The sequence below is a fragment of the Crassostrea angulata genome, chromosome 2 (genome assembly GCF_025612915.1).
Source record: "Crassostrea angulata isolate pt1a10 chromosome 2, ASM2561291v2, whole genome shotgun sequence".
Taxonomy (NCBI): domain Eukaryota; kingdom Metazoa; phylum Mollusca; class Bivalvia; order Ostreida; family Ostreidae; genus Magallana; species Magallana angulata.
Window position 1 is genome coordinate 11953083 of NC_069112.1, and position 25970 is coordinate 11979052.

General features: G+C 35.0%; 2 long non-coding RNA genes across 3 annotated transcripts in view; both read right to left on the reverse strand.

Annotated features, from left to right (window-relative positions):
* LOC128170379 (uncharacterized) overlaps positions 1-25970 on the reverse strand; it is a 48941-nt gene that overhangs the window by 15985 nt on the left and 6986 nt on the right. The window lies entirely within an intron of this gene.
* On the reverse strand, positions 10755-25637 carry LOC128170378 (uncharacterized). Of its 2 annotated transcripts, none has more exons than XR_008241815.1 (8): positions 25250-25637; positions 23701-23808; positions 21624-21711; positions 18324-18443; positions 17567-17602; positions 16975-17117; positions 13867-13924; positions 10755-12608 (listed from the first exon to the last, which is right to left on the reverse strand). It is a non-coding gene; the product is annotated as an uncharacterized LOC128170378 (long non-coding RNA). The 2 variants fall into 2 exon arrangements; XR_008241816.1 differs by having other exon boundaries at positions 16975-17168.

Here is a 25970-nt window from a genome sequence, read left to right on the forward strand (position 1 = left end):
CATGTATAAAGAAAAGTAGCCTCGTGTTTTAATAAATGTGAAGTACAGCAACTACTGGGGGAGCATATTTGTTTTTTTCTAATAAATGAACATGATTTTTTTTAAAAACAGTTCTTAAAAAGATATATATTGTGGTGGTTCTGGCGATAGCGGGTAGAAATTGCCTGGCTACCGCCTGAACTTGCTGACACGACGATGATGTAATTACCCTTTGCCTGTCTTCCAAGAGACAAGACGTGCTTAATTGCTCTGTGTTTTGTACCATTCGTTTACTTTTCTCTATGTGTTAGTAATCCCAAATAAAGATCATATTACATACCCATAGTGTCTTCTCTCTGTGGCATCACCAGCGACCTAAAGTAACGGTTAGGGAGATACGCTATATTGGTGCTGCTAGCTGAGGATATTTTGCCTCGCAGGCACATGGAGACGCCATTTTGGATTTTTTTAAAATTATATATATGTTCGAAAATATAACTTTTAAGGTTAGCTTTTCTTGTTTTCTTGCGTGTGCTGCTGTGAATTTGATCCATCGTGTGGTGGATTACGCGCTACATGTCAGTTGTGAGTATATATAGTTGGGAGAAAATGGTCTGAGGGACCAGGAATGAAATTCAAATTTGGACGAGCCAGTTCTGGGAATCCACAGCCTGGTAGAGTTAGTTTTACTATAGGTGTTTGTGGTACACCTATGTTGGGAGAGTGCCCGGTATAATGTCACTTGGAGTGGGGAGGAGGAGATTTCACTGACTCAGGGAGCTTTAAGGGACCAGCCGAATGATGCACCATGGTTTGAGCAATTCTATGCCCTGATCCGGGAGAGAAAAGGTCAGGACGTTGGGGTTCTGCAGGAAGATATAAGCACACTTGAGTCTAGTGTAACCTTCCAGCTAAGCTCCATTGACAGAAATATGGGTACTATTATTTTTATTATTTATTACCCAAATGTTAGCAGGCATGTTGGGTGTGATAAGCCTCAGCCTGTTGTTACTCAGCCGCCAGAAGTCGGGGTAACTGGTAATCAGCCAGCGGTGGTCGGGAGCCAGTGCGGAACCTTGGTCTCCCTGGGGATTGACCGGTGTCTCAAAATAGTTTCCATTCCTCATCAGTCGGTTTAAATGCCTCAAGGACAGTCTCAGCTGTAATCGCTTATATACAGAGGTACCACCTAGTACTATTTGCTCAGACTCTATTTGGTCCGGCAGAAGTACAGTTTATCTCAAAGCAACGGGCCGAGGCTTGGGAATTCCATCATTCAATGTCAGCAGCATTGAGACTGTCGTGCTGTCACCGAAACTGCTAAGGTCCATTGTCAGCAGCATTGACACCTTGCTAGTCCCTATAGCCTTCGGGTCTGCACCTAGTGCAGAAGGCAGCCAGGATTCCGGCTGTCATCATTATGGTGTATTTGTGAGTCAAGCTGCAGCATCTGTTGGAGGACAGTCATCAATCTTTAGTGGAGGTGGAATGCCTATGTCTCAGAAGCTGATGTCGACCACTGCATATAGGTCACAGCTGCCAAGTTTGATTCCTCCTGGCAGCAGAAGCAGTGTTAGATTATCCCTGCTGAAGTCAAGGTTGCAGGCCTCTCACACTCATTTTTGGTACGAAGGTACCAAAAAGGTACAAAGGTAAGGGAGGCTACCTCCACTGTTGACTGTTATGCAGCAGTTGGGGGAGAGGACAACTACAGTACCGATCAGACCCAACCTAACACCAGAGTAAACCCCAACTAAACCCCGGGTTTACTTTCTGGGTTTACTTGGAGTTTACTCTGGGTTTACTTTTTGAAAAATTGGGTCCACTCGGGGTTTACTTTGGGTTTACATGGGGTTTACTTTGGGTTTACTTTGAAATTGCTTTTAAGGTCATCTGTATGCACTGAAGTGTGAAGCAGACTAGTATTTTATCTTACCATCCTACTTCCTGTTATTCCTACCCTTTGTATATTCCGAATACACAGTTAGCTTCTGCTTTCAGGAGTATACTTCTGACTGGGTTTACTTTCTGGGTCCACTCTAGTAAACCCGAAGTATACCCAAAGTAAACCCGGAAAGTAAACCCAGGGTTTAGTTGGGGTTTACTTTCTGTTAGGTTGGGTCTGATCGGTACTGTATGACTATATATCCAAACTCCTAGAAGATCTTCAAATAAATGCACCAGCGGAGGTGAGGGATAGAGCGGTAAGCTTGGTAAAGAAGTATGCTGATATATGTTTGCAGTGAGTTATCTAGATTTTGGGAATTTTACCAAGATTGAGCATTGCATAGACACTGGAGATGCTCGACCCATTAAACAGTGGATGCGCCGTATGCACGGTGTTTTCAAGGGGAAGGAGGAAGGTCATTTAGAAAAAGGCTCAAAGCCAACGTTAATCAACCATCATTCTCTGATTGGGCGTCTGCACCGGTACTGGTCAGAAAGAAAGATAGGAGTGTTCGGTGGTGTGTCGACTACTGGGCATTGAATAAGGTCAATGTCAAGGACACAAACGCATTGCCTCTTATCGAGGAGTGTATGGACACACTAGGCGGTAACCGCTGGTTCTCCAAGCTGGATGCCAATGCTGCATACTGGCAGATCAAGATACACACAGATGACAAAAAGAAAACTGAGTTTATCACCAAACATGGCCTGTTTGAGTTTACCAGGATGGGGTTCGGTCTTCGTAAGGCCCCTGCAACCTTCGCTAGGGCAATAAATTTGATATTGCACAGACTGAACTGGACAATAACACTTGCATTTCTAGATGATGTCTTAGTGCTTGGGGCTTGAGCAGAAGCTGACTTGGACAATTTGAGACAGGTGTTTGAGCATGTGGTGATTTTTCCTACTATTATAAGTGTGGGGGTGAATTCATCGTGCACCGCATGAATTTGCCCATGTGCAGAGAGATATAAAGATAAATCAATTGCGAACATTCGAGATCGATGTAATTGTTCAAGAAGTATATATAAAGATATTTAACGCCTACCTGGTAAGTTGTTGATCATTCCTATCGGTTTCCCCGATTATCTCGCCATCTTAGCAGTGGGAAACACGATAAACAGCGCTGCGAGCAGGGTCAATTTTGATGTAAGTGGGCAAGATTGAAAATTCAATGCCATGCCGAGACAACATGGTAGGCGCCATTTTGAAAAATATATTTTGTATGTCATAGTTTTGTACTTGCAGCAAGCCGCCAAGTGTTCATTTGTTGAAATATTGGTTTGTTTTATTTATGATTTATTGATTTAGTGTACTTTGAATGAATTAATGGCTCAGAAGATGCAAACAGCAGGTGTTGGTAGGGGGGCCCGGAAATGTTAAGTACCTCAGGGAATAGCGTCAGGGATGGGCTTTTATCTACAGGTAGGGTACATCAAACGACGGGTGGATCCAAGAGTCATGGGGAGAAGTAAACGGAGGATGATCTCGAGAAGAGGCAGTTTACAAGGTATGGTAGATGGTTTGGATATAGACTTCGAATGTCTGAAGAGTGAAGTCGATTCTATCAGGACAGGTATTGGGTCGCTCGAGACGTCCAGTATGACGGAACAAGTATGGCGCAGCAATGTTAAGGCGTCCCTATGCTAAAATACGGCTGAAAAATGATATTATTTTAATCATCGCAAAAATACTTTGACTGGAAGTATTTCTTAAAATCTATGTTAGGCGAGAGAAATTAAATTTTTAGTTTTACGGATCCGCCGACCCAATTTTTCCGATTTTGTAAAAAAAAAAATAATGAAAAAAAATTCGTATCTTCGGAAATTTTTTCGGAATTTTCAAGTTTGACCGATCTTGGTTTTAAAATTACTTTATTTGATTTGAAATCTGCAAAACGTTTGACAAAGGGAGCTTGTAAAATCAAGTGTAAGCGTCTCTATAACATGGAGTATTTAAGATGGAGGTCAGCCATGCATGGTTTGGCTTAAAAGTTTTTATGAAAAGCAAAGAAAATGTTATCCTGAACAAGTTTTAAGGTTAATACCAATGATCTTGAAACAAACACAAAGTACACAGTGGATAGTGGACAAATTAAACTTAATATTATAAGTTCAAGCAAATAATATGTAATTTTGATTAATAAAAGTTTGCCCACTTTTTTTTTTTTTTTTTTTATTTTCCCTCCTCCGACCCAAATTTTTTACAACAAAATCCGTAAAACTAAAAATTAAATTTCTCTCGCCTTACATTTATTGCCACCGATGTTAAACTTTATATTTGATGCATTTTTGTGACGTCATATGTACTCTGTAAGCACGTGACGGGCGATTCCTAATATTGCAAATGATCTATATAAATCACATCGGCGCAGGTGATTAACGACATCAAATTATACATATTTTTAAGAAAAATCTTTTCTTAAGTCATATATACTTTTAAGTTCTTGCTTGGGAAAGAAATAGATATTTCGTTTATGGAAGATATTGTTGAAACTTTCCACAAAATCAACAAAATAATGCACATTTTTACTATTCAAAAGCGATTTAGAAAATATTGGGGTAAATCCGTAGGTTTCCCAAGCACGATCCACATTGGTACTTATATTTTCTACCAATTTTACGTAAAATATTCTAAAATTGTGTTGATCTTTCACCTGCGCCAAGCTGGTTTTTCATGCATTAAAATTTCTTCATTCAGTTGTTTACACGTAGCAAGGAGTCTCCAAATATAAATAGTCTTTTACTTAAAACGAAGCTTTAAAACTGCCGATTATTTGATACTGGTTTTCAATATGAAAAACTTCTGTACGTCTAGCATTAATGGCAGCATCTATGTAAAGGAAACATGCGGTATTATACTGGTTTGATATAATTCACTTTTAACGTTAAGATACATATTCCCTGAGAACTATCGACAGGAATGCAGATAGTGACGTCAAACTTAATTATGACGTCATATCGTATGAAGTACAGACAAGTGACTTTCTACATATCGCTGTAAAATCCATCGGGAAGCCTTAACATGCCCACGGGGGTGTTAGTTCACAGATTAGGGAAATGTTTCAAATGTCAGGTTTGTCGAGTGGAAATAAATCTCCGGAAATTCAAGGTAATGCTGCCAGCTTCGGGCCAAGTCAGTCACAAATTTCCAGTAGCCAGGGGGGTCCTTGGGTTCCTGGAGAGGCTGTACAAACAACTTCAGCAGATGGGGGGAATGCTACATTCTCTGGGGGTCCAAGGGTTGTGTTGAGCTCGGTAAGTTCTGTTTCCGCAGGGGGGCAGGCAATTCCTAGCTTTCCCCGTGTCATTGCAGAAGTCCCTAAGGCAGATGTAAGCTTCATGCCATGGCCAATGCCTGGTGACAGAAGCATTAACGCAAGACTCATAGGTATAGTACCCAACCAGTCTAGGGAAATGTCATCAGGAGTCATAACCCAGGGTAGTGTAGCTAATGTCAGTAGCAGTCAAAGCCCTGGGGTTGGGGGTCAAGTTGGGGGAGCCCCTATGCAAATGCCAATGACCCAGTCCTGTCCAACACAAACTTGGCATTTATGTCAAATTATCAGGGAACTCCGTCTGGACAACCAACAAGAGGCCCATGGGCCACATCGCTCACCTGAGGAACAATAGGTATGATAAAATCAGCTTAATGGAGTCATAATACAAACTATCTGGACAATGTACAATAATACATGTAGATCCTGTATAAATAAAATCCATGTTTCCCCTGGATATTCTTATGTTTATAATCATTAGTCCCTTTTCTAACAGGATGATTTTATAGTCATATCATATGTTGAGTATTGCAGTTCTCAAAAAGATCCTTAACAATTGTTTATATATGGGATATAAACATACATCAAACTCTGAACCTTCTTGTGAGGCCAAAGAATTGCCCTGGGGCCAAAGTCTTAACAATTATAAAAAATCATCTGGCTGATTAGTTTCTGAGAAGAAGATTTTTAAAGATTTACCATATATATTCCTTTGTTAAACTTTGACCCCCATGTGGCCCCACCCTACCCCCGGGGATCATGATTTTCACAACTTTGAATCTACACTACCTGAGGATGCTTCCACACAAGTTTCAGCTTTCCTGGCTGATTAGTTTCTGAGAAGAAGATTTTTAAAGATTTACTCTATATATTCCTATGTAAAACTTCAATCCCCAATTGTGGCCCCACCCTACCACCGGAGGTCATGATTTTCACAACTATGAATCTACACTACCTGAGGATGCTTCCACACAAGTTTCAGCTTTTCTGGCTGATTAGTTTGTGAGAAGAAGATTTTTAAAGATTTACTCTATATATTAAAGATTTTTAAAGATTTACTCTATATATTCCAATGTAAAATTTCGACCCCCCATTGTGGCCCCACCCTACCACCGGGGATCATGATTTTCACAAATTAGAATCTACACTACATGAGGATGCTTCCACACAAGTTTCAGCTTACCTGGTCTTATGGTTCATGAGAAGAAGATTTTTAAAGATTTACTCTATATATTCCTATGTTAAATTTCGACCCCCTATTGTGGCCCCACCCTACCACCAGGGGTCATGATTTTCACAAATTAGAATCTACACTACATGAGGATGCTTCCACACAAGTTTAAGCTTTTCTGGCTGATTAGTTTCTGAAAACAAGATTTTTAAAGATTTACTCTATATATTCCTATGTTAAATTTCGACCACCCATTAAGGCCCTACCCTACCCTCGGGGGTCATGATTTTCACAACTATGAATCTACACTACCTGAGGATGCTTCCACACAAGTTCAGTTTTCCTGGTCTTATGGTTCATGAGAAGAAGATTTTTAAAGATTTACTCTATATATTCCTATGTTAAATTTAACCCCCAATTGTGGCCCCAACCTACCCCCGAGGGCCATGATTTTCACAACTATGAATCTATACTACCTGAGGATGCTTCCACACAAGTGTCAGCTTTCCTGGTCTTATGGTTCATGAGAAGAAGATTTTTAAAGATTTACTCTTTATATTCCTATGTAAAACTTCGACCCCCCATTGTGGCCCCACCCTACCCCTGGGGATCATGATTTTCACAACTTTGAATCTACACTACCTGAGGATGCTTCCACACAAGTTCAGCTTTCCTGGTCTTATGGTTCATGATAAGAAGATTTTTAAAGATTTACTCTATATATTCCTATGTAAAACTTCGACCCCCCATTGTGGCCCCACCCTACCACCGGGGATCATGATTTTCACAACTATGAATCTACACTACCTGAGGATGCTTCCACACAAGTTTCAGCTTTCCTGGTCTTATGGTTCATGAGAAGAAGATTTTTAAATATTTACTGTATATATTCCTATGTTAAATTTCGACCCCCCATTGTGGCCCCACCCTACCACCGGGGGTCATGATTTTCACAAATTAGAATCTACACTACCTGAGGATGCTTCCACACAAGTTTCAGCTTACCTGGTCTTATGGTTCATGAGAAGAAGATTTTTAAAGATTTACTCTGTATATTCCTATGTAAAACTTCGACCCCCCATTGTGGCCCCACCCTACACCCGGGGGTCATGATTTTCACAAATTAGAATCTACACTACCTGAGGATGCTTCCACACAAGTTTCAGCTTTCCTGGTCTTATGGTTCATGAGAAGAAGATTTTTATAGATTTACTCTATATATTCCTATGTTAAATTTCGACCCCCCATTGTGGCCCCACCCTACCACCAGGGGTCATGATTTTCACAAATTAGAATCTACACTACCTGAGGATGCTTCCACACAAGTTTAAGCTTTTCTGGCTGATTAGTTTCTGAGAACAAGATTTTTAAAGATTTACTCTATATATTCCTATGTTAAATTTCGACCACCCATTAAGGCCCTACCCTACCCTCGGGGGTCATGATTTTCACAACTATGAATCTACACTACCTGAGGATGCTTCCACACAAGTTCAGTTTTCCTGGTCTTATGGTTCATGAGAAGAAGATTTTTAAAGATTTACTCTATATATTCCTATGTTAAATTTAACCCCCAATTGTGGCCCCAACCTACCCCCGAGGGCCATGATTTTCACAACTATGAATCTATACTACCTGAGGATGCTTCCACACAAGTGTCAGCTTTCCTGGTCTTATGGTTCATGAGAAGAAGATTTTTAAAGATTTACTCTATATATTCCTATGTAAAACTTCGACCCCCCATTGTGGCCCCACCCTACCCCTGGGGATCATGATTTTCACAACTTTGAATCTACACTACCTGAGGATGCTTCCACACAAGTTCAGCTTTCCTGGTCTTATGGTTCATGATAAGAAGATTTTTAAAGATTTACTCTATATATTCCTATGTAAAACTTCGACCCCCCATTGTGGCCCCACCCTACCACCGGGGATCATGATTTTCACAACTATGAATCTACACTACCTGAGGATGCTTCCACACAAGTTTCAGCTTTCCTGGTCTTATGGTTCATGAGAAGAAGATTTTTAAAGATTTACTCTATATATTCCTATGTTAAATTTCGACCCCCCATTGTGGCCCCACCCTACCACCGGGGGTCATGATTTTCACAAATTAGAATCTACACTACCTGAGGATGCTTCCACACAAGTTTCAGCTTACCTGGTCTTATGGTTCATGAGAAGAAGATTTTTAAAGATTTACTCTGTATATTCCTATGTAAAACTTCGACCCCCCATTGTGGCCCCACCCTACACCCGGGGGTCATGATTTTCACAAATTAGAATCTACACTACCTGAGGATGCTTCCACACAAGTTTCAGCTTTCCTGGTCTTATGGTTCATGAGAAGAAGATTTTTATAGATTTACTCTGTATATTCCTATGTAAAACTTCGACCCCCCATTGTGGCCCCACCCTACCCCCGGGGATCATGATTTTCACAAATTAGAATCTACACTACCTGAGGATGCTTCCACACAAGTTTCAGCTTTCCTGGTCTTATGGTTCATGAGAAGAAGATTTTTAAAGATTTACTCTATATATTCCTATGTTAAATTTCGACCCCCCATTGTGGCCCCACCCTACCACCGGGGGTCATGATTTTCACAAATTAGAATCTACACTACATGAGGATGCTTCCACACAAGTTTCAGCTTACCTGGTCTTATGGTTCATGAGAAGAAGATTTTTAAAGATTTACTCTGTATATTCCTATGTAAAACTTTGACCCCCCATTGTGGCCCCACCCTACCCCCGGGGGTCATGATTTTCACAAATTAAAATCTACACTACCTGAGGATGCTTCCACACAAGTTTCAGCTTGCCTGGTCTTATGGTTCATGAGAAGAAGATTTTTGAAAATTTCTCGAAAATTTTCATAAATTCCTAATTATCTCCCTTTGCAAAAGGGCGTGGTCCTTAATTTTCACAACTTAAGATCCCCTTAAACTAAGGATGCTTTGTGCCAAGTTTGATTGAAATTGGCCCAGTGGTTCTTGAGAAGATGTTGAAAATGTGAAAAGTTTACAGACAGACGGACAGACAGACATACATTTAGACATATATTGGGTACATAATGTCCAAAACTTTATTGGGTATCATTATTGGGTACAAGACATGGTTTCACACGAGAATACATTTATTGGGTTAAATTTCTATGCAGATTTATTGGGTATCAATAAATGTCCATCATCTTCTTGGGTACATAATTCTAGATACATGTATTACCATGCATTTTTGATATAAAATTATCAAAATAATTATTTGTATTTAATTCATGAAATTTTTTAAATAATTCACAAAGCATAAAAAAGTAATTTTTAAGTCTATTATTACAGTACCACAACAAAGCATGTGTTACTAGATTAGATAAAGTAATACTCAACAGAGAACGAACAGGCCTGTGACCTACTTTGTTTTAATCCAGTTTAGGAATTTATTTGATTAGGAACATTAAAAGGGGGGGGTGCTACTAGGTCATAGATTTGGGGATTACCATATAAAGTGACCTATAGGGTATTAACCAAGTAAGCATTGATCATTGTCCATGTTTCGTTGGATAATACCCTATAAGTCACAGACTTGCCCATGCTTTGTTGGGTAATACCCTATAAGTCCCAGACTTGTCCGTGTTTTGTTGGGTTATACCCTATAAGTCACTGACTTGTCCATGAATTGTTGGGTAATACCCTATAAGTCACAGACTTGTCCATTTTTTCTTGGGTAATACCCTATAAGTCACAGACTTGTCCATTATTTGTTTGGTTATACTTTATAAGTCTTTCACTTCTCTATGCTTTCCTGGGTATTGTTCTTATAATAACCCAATAAATAAAACAATAAGTTAAACACTGTCACTGTTTTTGGGGGTAAATACCTATACTAGTATCCATTACCCATTAAGTCACAGACTTGTCCATGCTTTTTGGGGTTTATTCCTTATTACATTTACCCAACAAATTTAAAGCATGGAAAAGTTTGTGGCTTACTGGGTAATTACTAATACAGAAATGTGCAATTTTAGCCAACAAAGTAATCCAGGGAAACATCTGAGTTAATTAAAGTGCTATCTTTGCAACATGTATACAATACCGCAATTTTTGCAATGATCTACATGTAATTTTCGCGACCACTTTTATATCTTAATTTTTAAAATTCACAGAAATAATATCCTGTATTCTTTTTTTTTTTTTTTTTTAGAAATTTTTCAAATCGCAAGAAATGACTGACGCAAATTAAAAATACATATTACATATCTCTCCCATTTTCGCAAATTTTGTGACACGTAAAAAAAAACACCCCTTTTATAAATTCTCCCTCACTACGCTCGTCCAAATATAAAATAATAAAGTGCTAAATGAATAAAAACAACAAGTGTTACATAGGTACGCTGTTCGCTAGCTCTAATTTATTTTACACAAAAACACATTAACAACCATCTGTCAGCCCAAAATCAACACTTTCCATGTCATAAGCCATTTTACCCTTACATCGCAACAGTGTTCGGACCTATGCACACATCATCACTGCTGACAAGACTTAGTACTTTGAAATAATTAATAATTTTGTTGTAATGTATTCAAAAGCATTGTTTTTCACAGAAACTTATTTATAAATACCTTGAAAATAGTCAGATTTTGAATGGTACGAACAATTTAGATATTTTTTGTAGTCTTATGTATTCCTTCACCAAAGTTCAAAATTGCTGGGATGCAACTTTGAAGATATATTTCAATTACTGATACATAATGCATGGCAGAGTTTGATGGTGTTAAATAATTTCTTGAAATTTACACAAATGCATGTACACAAATTATACTGAAACAAATTTATCAAATCTTACAGAAAGATAGTCAGACATCTTACATGTATGGTTAAGAAGATCAAACAGACCATTTATTAGACCTTTAAACTAGCATAATATTCAGCTCCATACAAACATGCAGAGAAAGTTTAAATATTCAACAGTTATTGTCTGACTCATAAAAAATACACATCGAAAAATTTTTAAAAAAATGTTCATATCAACATACTGGTACAGTTTGGCTTTTTTCTTAAAACAGTGACAAAGATTTTTGTATGTGAGGAATTACAATTCACATACTGTTACTCATCATAAACTTTGAAAATCTTAACACGATCAATAATTTCAATATTATATTTACTGGTATTACAATGCATATGCATGATGTTCTTTTCTATGAACACACACATATATAATTAACAATATCATCAAAGTTATATGTACACTAAGACATAACTCAATCAAAAGTGCAAATTACTCTTTTAAGATCATTCCATATTTTTTCTTTATGGTCTCCCATATCCTTTTCCACAATATTTTTCGCCCTTTTAGTTACATTCTGTAAGTCTTGGGCACATTTTCATTCATGGGAGTGTATTTGATGTGCAACAGTCTGAAAAATATTCCCTTACTTCCTTTTTCTCTTGTTTGACCATTTACTCTTGTCGATATATATAATATATAATATAAAAATATCGAATGTTTTTCTTGTATCAACATTCTGTATTGAAGAAAATTGTAAATGTTTATCTTCATAACCACCCTCTTAGGTCATGACCTACACAATGAACAAGAATATTTATTGTTTAGGGGTTGAAATCCCATTTGTTTTTAAGATATTTGGTCATCATTTCAAGTTTATGGGGGTTGAGATAATCAATTGTACAATTAATCTGCAAAATTAAGATATCCCTATCTTCGAAACTGTTGGGAGGAGTTATTTGCACAAAAGATGTACCCTATAAGCAATTGACTAGTTCAAAAGTGAGTATTTTTTGAAAAAATTTACAAAAGTTAAAATCCTAGCAATAATGCATATCTCGATAATATATATACAATTGACCTGCAAAACAAAAAACCTTTATATCTTGAAAACTGTATGAGTTGTCCAGACAAAGGGGGTACCCTTTTGGCAGCCACCCATCATTTCACCACTTCAATTACCAGATTTTTCTGATGGTAAACCCCATTAAATGCTTTCTAACACTAGCTGTGTATTTTCCTGCAATGCTTGCTACCTTCGTATCCACATGAAACGCCTGAGTACAGTCCACTGATGCATTTTCCATAGGCGGTAATGTAAATGTTCCTGTTCATAGCTCCAGCCCTATTTTTCGTTCAGCAACGAGGGACCTCTTGAATGAAAGCTCATCAAATTGCCTCTTTTCTGTTAAAGTTTTATGGTGTGAAGTCTGTACTGAAAAACTCTGAAAATTGAAAGTAAAAGAAGGGAATTTCAACAGTTTTGGAAAGAGTGTACGTCAAACAATTTCAATTCTTTCCTTCAAATGATTATTTAATTATGACACTATGTTTTAAAATTGCAAATCCTTTTTTCTAATATGTGTCAAGCATTCCGATTTCAAATGTCCCAATAAATGTATATACACTCTGCAATTTAGCAACTATTTTGCTTAAAGGAAATACTTTCTTGTCCTACCGATTCTAAAAATAGTTAGAGGTATATACCCAATATGAAACAGTCATTGTGGTTATTTACAATTCTAAGCTTATACATATTCATTCCACACACCATACAGAACCATGATTCCAAATTGGGAAAAAATCAATACATAATTATGAATTTTGCAGCATTGAGACACATGCATTAAATCTGAACAAAATTGTACAGTCAAAATTTAATTAAACAACATCTAGTTCATTAGCATCGATGTTCTTAAAAAACATATATTGAGGAAACTTTTATCTCAAAGATAAAAATACATGTAAAACATAAACATTCAAAATTTTACCAAATTTATTTTGTTCATAATCTAATGAAAAAACTCAATTATGTCTGATTTTATAAAAATTTTATCGCACAAATAATAAGTTTTTCTTTAGTTACAAAAAAGGAATTGTTTTCAAACACCATATGAAGAGGTAAAATAGAAAAGTATAAGAATTTTCCTATCCATCAATGTACATGTATTACATATAGGTATTGGTCTGTAAATAAAAAAGTTATAAGACTATATATTGTGAAACCCTTAGTTCAGTTTTTGCTCTATTTTGATGCTAGCTTGAGATTACCTCACCTATATGACATCATAAAGATGTCATAGTGATGAATTGTTTTTACTCATGTAAGTGTTATATTTGCTGTACTTTATTTAACCTTAGTTTCAGAAGAAATGCACCATTACTTAACCCATTAAAGATACATGTATGTCATAAGGAAAAGGAACTTGCTAATAAGGAGGTTTCTTTTACTCTTCTATATGATAACCATGGTAACATTTATAGAAAAACATGTCCTATGGCAAAGAGTCAGTTAACTAGAGTTTAAAATCTAGAAGAATAAAAAATACCCACTAAGTCTGTGACATATGTATAACCAATATAAAGTTTCCCAGTAATTATCTGCATGTCAAATACTGAATATACAGTTTTTACAGGTTCCTTCTTTCAAACTTGGACAAGTGTAATTAGACATCATTGTTACAAAAAATTTTTTTTACTTACATCTAGTATGTCTCATTGTTGTGGTTTAATCTTTGATGAAGTTCAATTTACAAGGTATCTAAAATGAAATGTTTTGAATTTACAAATTTGCATTTTCATGTCACAATCAGCCATATATTTAAAACTCAGAGAGAGAGAGAGAGAGAGAGAGAGAGAGAGAGAGAGAGAGAGAGAGAGAGAGATCAGCTAGACAACAAACAACTATATCTTCATACATTTGTACAACCTAAAGACCAACACCAACACCCCCCCCCCCTTTCAAACATTCAATATCAACCCCCACCCCCAAAAATTAATCTATTGTTTCAAAAGTATGAATAGATAAATACAGGTAATTACATGTATCTACATAAAATGATTACAGATAATTTCATTCAATACTTTGATTATGATTAACAAGGATAGGTTTTATGGATTTAGTACTAAGCAACATGGTAGGCTTTTACATATATTAAAGTGCGCATACGTACATCTACGTAGTCATAACACATACAAAACAGATTTGTTTGCGCAAGTTTAATGCACATCTATAATCATAAACATAGAATTGGAACGTACCAGGCATTAAATGCAACTCCCTTACAATGCAAACTAATATTACAGACCCTGAAACGTGCTACTACACCAGTTGCACGGTTTGGTTCGGTACACTTTTTGAGCAGTATGGTTCGCTTTGTGAAAGGTATGGTTCGCTTCTTGCACGGTACGCTTTGCTAAAAATAGCTGCATCCTTTGTGAATGGTTTGCGTGTTTTATTAATGAAGTAGGCGTGGCCTGAACGCTTTGATTTTTCTCAATATAATTTTCTTTAGTTTTCGTCCGATTGACTTCAGCAAGGTGGTAATTATGACAAGCCTTTTTTCTTTCTTTATATAATATATAATAAATGTATTTCAATCTAATTAAAATCAGAACTGCCATCCATTATCTCGTTTTTGATACATTGCATGAAACGTGTACTCACTGAAAACAGGGAAGCTGAGGGTAGTTTTAATTTTGATTAGTCTGTTAATATTCATACATGTATTTGATTTTATATATATGCAATTATTACAATAGATTAAAAGAAGTTTGACTTTAATCCGACATGTGTTTTTTACATGTAATTCAGTGATCTGGCGATAACAAGCATATCTTAAAATTATTATTTCTATACATGTATTGAAGTCATTAAATATTTCAAATCCATTTAAAATTGCTATGAAAAATTGCCCAGACTTTTCCCGATATATCTTTTCTCCATTCGAAATACAATCGGAATACATCGCGCAATTTTTTAACGTTATCATCCGGGCTTATTAATGGCTGTTGCAATGCAAAATCTCCGTAGACTTTCAATTTCGGGATGTGCATTGAAACCTGAAGTGGTAGAGGGGGCGTTTCAAAACAGATAATCTGGACATTTTTTATATTAGTGGATAAACTTAGTTTGAGCACAAAGGTATTTACTATTATTGAAATATCAAGCAAAAAGTGGTGGAAGCAAAAACTCGGGACAGAGTATAGTAACAAAAAAAAAATACGACAGCGATGGATAGAAACTCTCATGTACATGAATTATAATTATGAACTCGGAAGGAAATGGTTGTTGAATTATTGCAAATAGGAGCACTCTTTAAAATGAGGATTTAAGAAAGTAAACATAAAATTAAAACGTTTTCATTCAATAATTTTCTTCTACATGTAGCTATGAAGGAGGAGCCAAGTAGCACGCGGCGCATGGCGTGATCTGCTATACTTAAACTGATTGAGAGGCGAAGCACATGGAGTCCTGAAATAAAATCCCGCTCAAAAGACCGAATATAAAAACCTAAAGTAAACAATGGTTTAGGGATAAAACTTCAATTTAAGTAATATAATTACACAAGCTCTCTCTCTCTCTCTCTCTCTCTCTCTCTCTTGCCTCTTCTGTAAGATAGAAGGTCGAAAATGGGCGTGCTGTACAGGTTAGACAAAGACGTACGCAAGTTTGTAGTTTTTCTTTTGTCTTGAACAGGTGTGAAAACCCCAGAGGGCATGTTGTTTTGTACCCTGGGTTTGTTAATCACTATTCACAGGAAATGATCGCGACTTAAGCTTAATATACACAAGAAAGCCAAGTAACACGTTAGGATTCAATGTGCGTTAAAGCAACCAACAACTTTATATATGTATGATAAGTTTATTATTTGAAGGAAAAACTGATTTGTTAGTTGATTCCCAACACCTGTTCATTTCACAATTTACGACATACACGTGTACATGTATTGAAAGTTTATGGCGCTATGCAAAGAAAAGATTAAGGTCTAAGAATGGAAATAAGATTAAAACAATTTTGTGACAGTTTTAATAAAAATAATAGCATTAAATTTTAATATGTGTTATTTAATCCCATATAATTAAAATCTAGAAAATTTGGTCAGCGATAATATCCGTCCGTATTCATCGAAAGAAATTAGTCAATAATATAAGCCGTATGTGGAAGTCGCAAGCTTAAATTATTGCACGGTACAGTATGCTTTTTAGGCTGTTTTGGGGCAATCTTGTATAAATTATATTGCACACTTTTTGCACTGTACGTTTCGTTTTGTGAACGGTACGGTTCGCTTTGTGAACGGTACGGTTCGTTTTGTGAACTGTTAGGTTCGCTTTATGAACGGTACGTTTTGTTTTGTGAACGGTATGGTTTGTTTCTTGCATAGAACGGTACGGTTCGTTTTAAAGGTGTATTAGCACGTTTCAGGGTCTGTAGATATCTAGACACAGCTTAAATGAAGTATTTTCCTTCACTAGAAACTTTCTACTTCTCTACTTTCACTTTTACTTGCTTGAAATGATCGCACTAAAAACCAAATATATTTTTGATATTTTCTTATTTTTTTTAATAAAAAAACTCAAAATAAATTACTTTCAAGTCAAAATCAGAATTTCTTTAATTCATTAAATTGGTTTTCTGAAAATCCATAAGGGGATGGGGGGGGGGGGGGTGTGATGAATTTTTTATAGAATGAGTTATTTAAATGATCGAATTTGTTGGAAATTTAGGTTGTTTACATAATTGAGAAGATGTACAACAGAAAAATGCATGTTTATCATAATAATTGCAAATAAACAAGGAATATACCTTACCAGCATGGAGCTCAATATTGGTATAGTCCACTAATGCATTTCCATAGGCGGTAATGTAAATGTTCCTGTTCATAGCTCCAGCCCTATTTTTCGTTCAGCAACGAGGGACCTCTTGAATGAAAGCTCATCAAATTGCCTCTTTTCTGTTAAAATTTCATAATGTGAAGTCAGATTTGTTTTCCGGCAAAATGTGTCTGTATTGAAAATGCAATGTAGTGAATTTCACAGTTTTGGAAAGGATGCAGTACATCAATTTCAATTCTTTCCTTCAAATGATCATTTAATTATGACACTAGCTTTTAAAATTGCTAATCCTCTTTTCTGACACGTATCAAGCATTCTGATTTAAAATGTCCCAATAAATGCATCTAAACTCTGCAAGTATAGGAACTATTTTGCTTAAAGGCACTACTTTCTTGTCCTACCGATTCTAAAAATAGTTGGAGGGATATACTGACCTAAGAAAGCATTTCAATGTTAAAATATAACCTTACTAGGCAAGAAGGACTGTATTTTTATCTCTATATTTTTTTCCCTTATATCAAACATGTCAAATATCGTGATCACTATATAGTTTAAAAAATTAACTTACGTTTCTCATAAAGGTCAGGCAGACTGCTTGCTACTTCTGCAATTGATATAAAAAATACACTGATTAAATATTGAAATCAAATTTAATTTCTATTTAAATAACATAGATGATATCCCGCACAAGCATGGGAATTTGTTCATTTATATGATACAACGCTTCATGTACATGACCTTTATATATTCATTACAAATTGTTTTATTTTATATCAAATCAGGGAGTGGATGTATACTGTAGTGCATCGTATCTCTCTCTTTGCTAATTTTTTTAGGTCAATTAATTTTCATCACTGTCCCAAATAAGAATTTTCAGATAATTCAATTTCTTGTTTTATGCATGCATCATCTATTTATACAGACACAGAATTGTTAACACAATCTGTTCATGGTTCACAAATTAACGTACAAGCTCAGAGTACATGTACTACAGATAAGTAGTGGTATAAAAATGTATGTAATTTAATACTAATTTATATACATACATAATTATTTATTTGCATATCTTAATTCAAAATTTTCAGATCCAAGGTAACTGCCCGATGATTAACCCGCTCTACACTTTTCAGATTTGCCCATATAATACATTACATCATAAATCAAATTCATAGGATAAACCTTTGCCCTTCTGAAAGTTAACTAAAACTTGACTGAATGGCACAGCTTTGCCAGAAACCTTTCTGAACCTTTCAGTTTACAAAGAGCAGTTTTCTCTTGTAATTATTTTTTAAACATAGGAACCCATACATATTTAATGCACATACCTTGCCCCTGGCCTCAACAAGGTCTTGGGTGTCCAAGGTTTCTTTTCCAGAGTTGAAAGGTCTGCATGCAGTGATTTTTCTATGCTGCTAACCTAAATTCTGTTTACAAAAACTTTCAATCTACAAATTAGAATCAATATTTATGTGGGACATGTGTTTCAAATGACTGCTAGCATTCTTTTATCATTGTGTACAGCTGACACTTCACAATGAATTAGAACATTTTTCTTTGTCTCCAATAGAAATAATGCAATATAATAAGTTAACAAATTACAACGAAAGTCTTTTTTTTTTTTAAATGTATTTAGGTATGTTTAGAAAATTATTATTTATATTATCCAGGACTCAACTCTTTTTTCTACAGAATAAAAACATAGGTAATCATAGATTACTAAGCTCACCGAGACGGAGCATCACCCTTATGAGACATCACCTTCATAAGACCACCTTTATCATTTTATATAAAAATCATACTTTATGATCTTGGATATTCATGGATTCTGTTTTGACAAAATATCGTATATCATCTGATAATTTTTTTTATGATAATCATATGTTCATATTTTAATCAATACAATGATATAAAATCAAATATTGCATCATGTCATATTTATAATATATATCATATAATACAATAAAATACCGTAATAAACAATAATGAGATATGATATTGTAACGTATGATACGACATTGTATTGTGTTATATCTTATTGTATTTTATCACATAATACAATATCATAAAATATAATACAATATAGTATTATATTACAATATCATATTACATAATACATCATAACATTGAAACATGATATTATATTGTATAATATAGTATGATATTGTATTGAATGACACTGAAACATATTTGATACATTATATGATATTATATCATATAATACAATATAATTTGATTCCAACATTGTATCTTATCAAATGATACAATAGTATGTGATAAAGTGAAATATTATGAAATACATTATTATATTATACATATTGTATCATATGACACAATAATATATATTACAATATCATATAATACAATTTCATGTGATATGATAATATATCATATAAACCAATATCATATCATACAATATCGTATGATACAATATTTTATAATATTACAATATCATATAATACAATTTCATGTGATATAATTCTATTCTGAAACCAATATTATATTATACAATATTGTATGATACAATATTATAGAATATACAATATTGTATCATTGGATACAATATAATATTTTGCAATATCTTATGTAATTGTATCATGTGATAAAATAATGAATTAAAAATACAATATAATATTATACAATATTGTATCATAATATACAATACTATACATAACAATACATGATACAATATCATATAATAAAATATCAAAAAAATGATACAATATCATATCGTATCGTATAACTTTTTATAATATAACATATGATATCATATTGTATCATATCAAACAATATTGTTTCATATCATACAATACTATATCATAGGAATCATGTTATATTATTTATCAACAAACACATCTATCTATCGAGCTGGTTTGAGTGAGGTAGGAGATTTCTTTAGCATCCTTGATAATGGAGATCAGGCTCTGCATCTGAAGCAACCTCTGCATTTAATTTATAATAAAGTTAAATCAACTATGCAAGCTATTATCTATAAAACATGTGACCTGTTCCAAAAAACTAAACCTCATCTAGCATCCGAAACCTATGGCTCAGATTCCGCATTCAAGCCCATCAGGTGCATTGGTATCATAAGACGCATCATCCATGCAAGTTTGGTGAAGTTTGGATCAGTAATAACTAAGATTTCATCATCAGAGGGCACTAGCAATTAAAACCTTAACTTCCTCCAGCATCAGCAACCTATGGCTCAGATTCAGCATCCATGCCTGTCAGGTGCATCTGTATCATAACACACACCATCCATTCAAGTTTTGTGAAGTTAGGACCTGTAATAACTAAGATTTATTTTTTAGCATCCTTGATAATGGAGATCAAGCTCTGCATCTGAAGCTACCTCTGCGATTCATTCATTATACATTTAAATCAACTATGCAAGTTTGAAATAGTACTATCATCTCTTAAACATGTGACCTGTTCCTAAAAACTTAACTTTATCCAGCATCCGAAACCAGACTCAGCATTCAAGCCTGTCAGGTGTATCAGTATCATAAGACGCACCATCCATGGAAGTCTGGTGAAGTAAGGACAAGTAATAACTAAGATATCATCATCAGAGGGCACCTGTTTCAAAAACTTTATTTAACCAGCTCTTAAAACCTTAACCTCCTCCAGCATCCGAAACCTATTGCTCAGATTCAGCATTCAAGCTTGTCAGGTGCATCAGTATCATAAGACGCACCATCCATACAAGTTTGGTAAAGTTAGGACCAGTAGTAACAAAGATATAATCATCAGAGGGCACCTGCAACAAAAACTTTAACCAGCTCTAAAAACCTTAACCTCTTCCAGCATCCGAAACCTATTGCTCAGATTCAGCATTCAAGCTTGTCAGGTGCATCAGTATCATTAGATGCACCATCCATACAAGTTTGGTGAAGTTAGGACCAGTAGTAACTAAGATATAATCATCAGAGGGCACCTGCAACAAAAACTTTAACCAGCTCTAAAAACCTTAACCTCTTCCAGCATCCAAAACCTATTGCTCAGATTCAGCATTCAAGCTTGTCAGGTGCATCAGTATCATAAGACGCATCATCCACACAAGTTTGGTGAAGTTAGGACCAGTAGTAACTTAGATATTGCTATCAATGGGCACCCGCAACAAAAACTTTAACCTGCTCCAAAAACCTTAACCTCCTCCAGCATCCGAAACCTATAGCTCAGATTCAGCACTCAAGCCTGTCTGGTGCATCAGTATCATAAGGCACACCATCCATGCAAGTTTGGTGAAGTACGGACCAGCAGTAACTAAGATATTGCTATCAAAGGGCACCTGCAACAAAAACTTTAACCTGGTCCAACAACCTTAACCTCCTCCAGCATCTGAAATTTAGGACCCAGATTCAGCATCCAAGTCTTTCAAGTCCATAAGTAGGTCCAGATGCATCATCCATGCAAGTTTGGTGAAGATAAGACAAGTAATAGCTTAGATACAGGACCTGCAACAAAAACTTTAACCAGGTCCGGACGCCGACGCCGACGCCGAGGGTATAGCATAAGCTCTCCTTGACTTCGTCTCGGTGAGCTAAAAAAACTTAACAAATTGTTTGACAGGTACAAGATAATATAATAATATACATACATAATTATACAAGTGTTGTACATACCTTTTAAACTGTGAATCCAGGGCTCCACTTTTGCTCTTTGTCCAGATGTCAGTATAGCTCTGATCATCATCATCATCATCATGTGATTCTACAACAACAAAGAAATATTTCAGATTTTTTATAAAGTTATAACACAGGCACTTGACCTTATATAATTTTCTTGTAATAAAAAAATACTCTAATAATACACAATTAAGGTACACCTCGCCGCCATTTTGGATTTTTCTAGGACAGTCATACCTGCAGGAATTTCGGTGGAAATTCATTGATAAAGTTAATTTGCAATACTCTCCATCTTCAAATGGTCGTTCGACATCTATATAAGCTTCAACTAATTCAACCAAATCAATGCATTTTATCTGTCAACAATAAAAATGACCCCTCATCCTGCATCTACTGCTTTAGATATGGGATGGATGGTTAAACAGAGGACAGATTTGTTGACATTTTAATGTCATACTTAGGGTAATCCCTTCCAAAAAAAGCAATGATACAGATACCAACAATTCAAAAGGCGTTGATTTTGAATCAAGTAAAAACCATGGAAGTGGATATAAATACTGGCATTCACTACATAAATATCTAAATTGTTCGTATTATATAAAATCTTACTATTTTCAAAGTGTTTATAGATAAGTTTCCTTGAAAAAACAATGCTTCAGCATACATTACATCTAATTTTTCTGTTATATTCAAGAACTAAGACTTGTCAGCGGTGATGATTTGTGCTTAGGTCCAAACACTGTTTCACTTTCGGTTTGCCAGAGTGACTGCATAGGAGAGTTGATTAAAATCAACTCCCAAAAATGATTTATATATACAAACATTTTTCATATTCAGGTTTGGTATTTGATCGAGTCAAGTTCCCAATAATGTTTAAAAATCCATAAACATATTTTTGCCACAAGGTCATCAAATGAAAAACATTTAATTGATGTATTAAAGGGGCATTCTCACGATTTTGGCCAATTTTTTTTCCCGCTATTGATAATTATTTACAATATCCTTCAGTAAAGCATTTCTAATAGTCAACCAAAATTTGATTGTCAGTTATCGAGCAAGATATTGAACTCAAAATAAACAAAGCTCAGGTCTTGCTTTTGTTTACATTTTACAATTTCGACAAGAGAATTCCAGGTTTAGAGCTAAAATGAATGTGATAAGCTCTATAGGAATTGTTTTTTTATGTTCAAAACGAATTAGCAATTAAAAAAATCAGCTTGAAAAAGAATTTTTACCTTTAGACAATGATTCATTTTGATGTGCATCCTGCGTAAAATATGCACAAATTTCGCTCAGGATGCATTATTTCATTATAAGTGCATCCCAAAGGACACATCAAATTCAGAAAAAACACACATTTTCTCGCTAAGGAATTCCAGAACATTGATTGTTCTTTTTTTTTCACCTATTTACTAGACCCCCAATATGTTCCGAAGAAAAAATGGCACACTACAAAAACGGAAATATCATTGGTCAACACTTTATGATTAACCAATGAGAATCAATGAAACATAACATTACGGCGGGGAAATTGATGTCAATCATGATATCACTGAATAAAACAAAATCTCTCCCGAACCAGAATATATTAACCAATAAAATTATAATTGAGGGAGTTAATGTGAATTTAATAACAACAAAGAGGTTCATGATGAACGCTGATCAAGAACACGATAATAAATGGTAGTCGACATAAAGAAACAGAGAAAACTCGGAAAGGTCTTAGTGACAGCACTTCGCCTGTCTCCTAGTATGGTCATTTAGAAATTGAGTTTAATTAAATGTATATGAAAGAGTGCAAAATCAAGAGGATCAAAAACAGTTTTATGATTGAGTTTCAGGCTTAAAATCGGACTGAAGTTTATGTTTTAAATAAATTAATCCAAGCTATTAGGTGGCAGCAAATGTACCTTAATTGTGTATTTTTAGGTATAGGGTATATTTTTTTTTATTATGAAAAAGATATATTACATCATGCAGGTGCCTGTGAGGTACAATCATACTACATATCATCATAACACATGTACATACATTACACAAATGTTGTACATACATCATGCATGTGTTGACTTACCATTAAAAAGCTCATCCAGCCTTAATTGACTTCTACTTCCAGGTGCTAAATTAAAAGGGTCATCATCACATGATTCTGCTATATCAAAAGGGTCATCATCACATGATTCTACAAAAAACAAAGAAAAAGTATATGTATATGACCTAGAGGTTAGCTTATTTGTTCATTTTGGGGTCCAAAGAGGTCCATACAACTTTCCTTATACTGCACCCAATATTATATACATATAGCCATTAGGTTTCTAAAGATCCCATACCAATGAGAGGTAAATATCGGTAGCTCGAACAAGGGATATCTCGAATACCCTGCTTATGTTGAAGTCTACCGCCGGTCCCGAACGTTTTCTCTATATAAATGTAATGTTTTTAAAAACACCTGATATCTCGAATATGGTATATATTTTCGAATACCCTGCTTATGTAAGGTATATTGAAGGGCTTAAACGCTAATTTTACCTGATTTATCTCAAATTGGAGTCATTTATTTTTAACAGCTGCCCTGACATAATTGCATGGTATCATTACTTCACACGTCTGCCCACGGCAATATTTACACCTTTCAAACCTATAAAATACATTAGCTTCACAACCACAAAAAATACATTAGCTTCACAAACACAAAAAATACAAAAATTATATAATACTGTGTGTATTAGCTAGATAATTAAAATTATATGTGTTATTTGTTAAATTTCAAGCCGTATTTTTCATTTCATACGTGATAAATTTCAGTAATTACATGGTAAGTACTTCATCCCATTGCAAGTTGTAAATTGTCGAGTGACAAAAATTTTAAGTCATATTTAAAACGAAACATTAATTTAATAATTAATATAAGAATGGAATTAATCAGAAAGCCACTTTAGATATCTTGAACCCCTGGATACATGTATCTCGAAATTTTGTTGAAGTCACCTCAAGTTCAAGATACCGATGTTAAACCTGTATTTTTAATCTATTACCATTTACAATTTTCCCGAAATGTTTCTATGTTAGACCCCAAGATGTGGTTATATAGTTGATTTGGAACAGCTAAAGAAATTTAATCATTGAAACAATGTCAATTTTTAAGACAAAAAGTTAATTAAACAATTAATCACTATGAGATTTTTGTCATAATTTATTTTGCTGTTTTGAATGCACTAATAAGGCATTTAAAATGATTAATCGAAATGATTGTCAGTTGTTAAGTTTTATGCAAGATATAGTTCACTGTGACACAATTTAAGGCTTTGTAATGTAAACAAGGATTGTGCAATGATTTTGTTTACATACATTAAAGACCAGTTTTAAAACTCACTCGGAAATCAATGTGTAAAACGACTGGAAATGAAAATTTATGCTAAAAACACTCGCACATAGAAAAAATCTTCTTGAAGGAAAGTTTTACAATAAAACTTCTTTACAAACACAAGAAACATTGAAAAACTTGTTGGGTACTTAGACTAATTCTTCCATATCAGTAGTGTTGTTTATGATTAAAATAGATTTTGTCAATATCTTTAAAAATATGAAAGAAAAGAAATATATAAGACTTTAAAATAACTTACATTCTTATCCAGATAGCAATAAGGCCTTGAATGAGTTTTCTCTAGTTCCAGGTGATATGTTCATCTAGCATCTGTTTCAGTAGCCATTGCTACTTTCTGATTGGATAATCTTATCACATGTCATAGTTGTTTGGAACTCTTCTGAATTCTTCATTGTTGATGATAAAACCAAAGGCATTCCGAAAGATTTTGATTTCAACAAACAGTAAAGTCCATTAGATGGACTAGATTTTTATAGACAAATCTCAGACAAACATTTATTGGGTTTGTGTTATCCAATACCCAGTAAATGTCAATGGAACACAATGAAAGCAATTGGATTATTGGGTATACCCAATAAGTCAAAAGTACCCAATTAGTGTTCCAATGACATAAATTGAACCCAATAAATATTCTCTCGTGAACACGGACAGACAGACAGACAGACAGACAGACAGACGGACGACAGACAAAATGTGATCAGAATAGCTCACTTGAGCTTTCAGCTCAGGTGAGCTAAAAACAGGTATACCTGAGGGTAGGCAGCCAGTCATGTCAAATGTATGGCAGTCAGGGAGGACCCCTAGTCCTATATTGTCTAGCATTCATAGGTCTCAGTTACCCAGTCTTATACCCCCAGGTAGTAGAAGTGGAATAAGTCGGAGTATTCCCACTGAGGTAAAGGGTGTCAAGTATAATGGGGATGTAGAGTGGGGTCCATTCTACTCAAAGTTTTCAACCA